Source organism: Orycteropus afer, unplaced genomic scaffold, assembly GCF_000298275.1.
Source record: "Orycteropus afer afer isolate SDZICR_OR568_19922 unplaced genomic scaffold, OryAfe1.0 scaffold00251, whole genome shotgun sequence".
In the NCBI taxonomy this organism is placed as follows: Eukaryota; Metazoa; Chordata; class Mammalia; order Tubulidentata; family Orycteropodidae; genus Orycteropus; species Orycteropus afer.
Genome location: NW_006921838.1, coordinates 4295526 through 4300261, shown reverse-complemented (window position 1 = coordinate 4300261; position 4736 = coordinate 4295526).

The following is a 4736-nucleotide window of genomic DNA, read 5'->3' as shown; positions in this document are numbered from 1 at the left end:
AACACCATAATTCATATGTATAAATTTTTCTTCATTCTTCCTTATTTATTGCCCAGCTTTTATGTGATGTGAGGCAATTGAAAATACCACGGCTTGGGTCAAGCACACCTTAGTTCTCAAAGTAACATCTTTTCTTTTTAACACTTTAAAGAGAGATTTTGAAACAAATTTGCCTAATGTAGTACATCATTTGTTTCCTAGCCTGGTAATTTCATATGCATTGCTTGTGGCTCCAAGTCAAATGAAATCATTGACAACTTCAATCTATTCTCCATTTATCATGTTGTTGCTTATAGGTCCAGTTTTGAGGATTTCTGTTTTCTTTATATTGAGGCATTATCCCTACTGTAGTCTTTGTTCCTCACCAGTAAGTACTTCCTGCCTTCTTCGTTTTCACCAAACAATGTTGTGTCTTCTGCATATCACAGGTTGTTAATGAGTCCTTCTGACTCTGATACTGCGTTCTTCTTCATGTAGCCCCTCAGATTATTTGCTCAGCATACACATCCAATAAATGTGGTGAAAGAATAAAACCCTGATGCACTTATTTCCTGATTTAAAACCATGCAGTATCTATCCCCTTGCTCTGTTTGAATCACTGCATATTGGTCTATGTACAGGCTCTGCATGAGCACAGTTGAGTGTTCTAGACTTCCCATTCTTCTCAATGTTATCCATAATTTGTTATTATCCACACAGTTGATTGTCTTTGCGTAGTCAGTAAAACACAAGTAAACATCTTTCTGGTATTCTCTGCTTTCAGCCCGTAACCACCTGATCTCAGTAATGACATCCCTTGCTTCATATCCTCTTCTGAATCAGGCTTGAATTTCTGGCAGATCACTGCCAATGTACTGTTGCAAATATTTTTGAATGATCTTCAGCAACATATTACTTGTGTGTGATATTAACTATATTGTTTGATAATTTCTGTCTTCTGTTGCATCAGCTATTTTTGAAATGGGCACAAACATGGATCTCTTCCCATCGTTTGGCCAGGCACTGTCTTCCAAATTTCTTGGCAATGATGAGTAAGTGCTTCTAGTATTGCATCTATTCGTTGAAACATTTCAATGGGTATTCCATTAACTCTTGGGGCCTTGTTTTTTGCCAATGCCTTCAGCCCAACATGGACTTAAATACGATCAGTTCTTAATCATATGTTACCTCCTGAAATTGTTGGACATTAACCAAGTCTTTTTGGTATTCCTTCCATCTTCCTTTTATGCTCCTGTGTCTTCAATATTCAGCCCATTGAATCCTTCAACACTGCAACTACTGGCTTGAATTTTCTCTTCAGTTCTTTCAGCTTGAGAAATGCCAACCATGTTCTTCCCTTTAAACGCTCTAACTCCAGGTCTGTGCATGTTTCAGTCTAACATTTTACTTTGTTTTCTAGAACCTTCTATCTATATATTCAGATGAATGTCAGTGCTTCAGTGCTCCTTTGCCATTGTGTCTATACCTATTTTTATTGCCTTGCTGACTGTCCTTGTAGCTGTGATTACATTTGTGACTATAATTTCATATATTTCTCAGTTGTTTCAGGTGCTCAATTGTGGAGATTTGTATCTTTGATTAGATTGAATTTAGGGCTGTAGTTACCTCTTTCACTTTCTTTAGTGCATATGTCCACTAACTCTTGAATTTGAGTGCAAAATTTTGTGTTCTTTTATATATATATTTTATTAAATAGGTATTTATTTATATTATATATTTTTTTTTTCCAGAAAATTTATTAGATTCTAAAAGGGATCCATTCCCCCAAAAGTTTTGTTGTTGCTATTGTTGGGTGCCATTGAGTTGCTCCTAACTCATGGTGGCCTTATGTACAACAGAAGAAAACATTCCCTGGGCCTGTGCCATCTGTACAGTTGTTGCTATGTTCAAGCTGATTGCTACAGTGACTGTTTCAATCCATCTTATTGAGAGTCTTCCTCTTTTTCACTGACCCTCTACTTTACCAAGCATGAGGTCTTTCTTCTGCTTGTGGTCCCTCCTCATAAAATGTCCAAAATATGTAAGACAAAGTCTCACCATCCTCACTTCGGAGGAAAATAATGGATGTACATATCCTAGTCCACATTCATTATTTTACATCCAAGAGAGAAGGGAAGTGTTTTGTCACAAGATATATCTCTATATTTATCTATTTGTCCATCTATAAACATACACTGATTTATGACAAATGTAGACTAGAAAAGAATGAGACAACTTGATTACCAGGAAAAAATGGCACTTCCATTACTTCAATCTATCTTTAGATTCTTATTATTTGCTTCAGTCTTGGATACCCTATAGTTTTTGGCAAATGCTTTATAAAAGAATGTTTGAATGGCACATGTCTATTTAAAAAGAGGCAAATTTGAATAATTTTTTGTAAAGTCCATCTGAATACTTGCATTGGTTACTTCTATTCTGGTCATGTTGACCAAAGGACATAGAATAAATTTTCAATGACAAACAATCCAAAAGGAATGAAGTTTGACACTAGTGTATACTTGCTGGTAGTGTCTGGCTTAGAATGCTTTTTCTCTTCCAAATGACTGGTTCCGTTTTAAAGCCATAAAATCTAGATCTCTGTTGACTTAGAATTTTAGCTTCGAGTGTAATTTTTCCCCCTATTTTATTTCCCAAGTTTAACTTCATGCACTTTAGATTGCAAGAACATTGGATTGGTCCATGTACTGTGGCAGTGTAGTCAGGAAGGGTTCTTTTTCAGCAGCTGTAAATCCCAAAATGAAACAAATTCTTCGACAGACTGCAGCCTGTCTTTCAGGCCCTGAACAGTTTCATGAACGCAGAAACTTCTTTTCTCAGCTCTTTCTTTCCCTTAAGAGAGCAGTTTCAGTTTCAAAAGTCCCACCCATCTATTATTGTGTATCTTTGAAAAGCATAAAGGATAAAAAAAGAAGAAGAAGAAGTAATCTCTTGAGAATACTGTGAGTTTGTAATCTATTTCCTACTGAAAAAAGACTTCAAAAGTAAATTTCAGTGGATTTTGAAAAAGAAATAAAAAATCTCTCTGTTCCTTTTCAGTCAATATTTCTTGTGCCTTACCATCTGTTATACTTTTCTTTCTTCTCTCCACTCCATGCCTTTGAGCCTCCAATTCCAATCAATCAAAAGCTATTGCTGTTAGTTGCTGTCTAGTCCGCTCCAACTCATGGTGACTCCATGTGTATCAGAGCAGAGCTGCTCTCTAGAGTTTTCAAGGCTTACCTTTCAGAAGCCAGGCCTGTCTAACCAGGCATCTCTGGGTGGATTCGAACCACTAACCATTAGGCTTAGTCATTTTAACCACCAGGGACTCCTCAAAAACTACTAGGGAGAGAGATTCGTCAATTTCAAAGATAAATATATAAAGGATAAAAGTTTTTAATTGATGGAAATGAGCCAAATGAATTACAATTTGAAAAATCATAGAGATGATGATATGATACTTTGTATACTGGCACAAAATAAAAGCCTTAAATAAATTTCATTCAAAAAAGTAAATGGGTAGCTCTAAAGCACTCAAAAATTTTATTGAATATCTCCTTTATACTTTAGGCAGTACACTGTGAATACGTGCAGACCAAAATGCAAGAGACTATGAACTTGACAAAGTCCAACCCTTAAGTCACTCCTCATTATAAATGAGGAAATAAAACATAGGCACATGGAAAGTGAATTAATAATAAAATGGTAAGTGATTTGTACAGAGAAGAAGCATTAAAGGAAATTCCAGAGATACTCCTGCCTAAAGAGTATACAGTATTTTTAATATTTGTAATCAAATTTTTCATTTATATGATGGTATAAACTGTTAGGTGCTGGGCTGTTAACCAAAAATCTGTTGGTTTGAACCCATTCAGAGGCTCTGTGGGAAAAAAGACTTGATGATCTACTTCCATAAAGATGACAGCCAAGAAGTCCCTTTGGGACAGTTCTACTTTAACACACATTGTGTCCGAATGAGTTGGAATCTACTTGATGGCCCCTAACAAGAATAACAACCATCTTTATGGTTACAGGGGATTCTCATATGCATTACATTGGTGGTGTTGTTGTTAGGTGCCGTCGAGTAGGACTCGACTCATAGCGACCCCTCCTTGGGTTTCTGAGGCAGTAGCACTACGGAAGTAGATTGCCCCATCTTCCTTCCAAGGAGTGGCTGGTGGATTTTAACTGCCAGCCTTCTGATTAGCAGTCAAGTGCCTTAGCCACTATGCTACCAGTAGATTAATAACATAAAGGAGGCAGGTGCAATTTCATAGGTGGAGAATCGTGGCTAAGATATTTGAAGTCATTTTCTTAATGTTACATGGCTAGAGAATATTAATACCATGAGTTGAACTCATGTCATGAAAGTCATAGTTCTGAGCTGATACAGGTGATTAGAGTAAGTATAATGCTTGAACTTAGAAGAGGGGTTATTTATTCATTAGTTTTTCACCAATTATTTACAGAATGATTAATTCATTTTAGCTAGAATGGTAGGTGTTGAGCATACATGAGTGAATGAAAAACAATCCCCTGCCTTCTCAGAGAAGGGTAGGTAAAGACAAATGAGCACAGAAACAATTCAATATGATATATGACCTGATTAGGGGAGGATGTAATGATGATCAAATAACGTTTGGTGAAACTTTTAAACTGTTTAAATTGTTAACAATAGAATCACTCAGCAAGTTGACTTCAACTGGTCTGTGTAACTGTCTACTCCAGTGTCGGCTCAATGGATACTATTATTG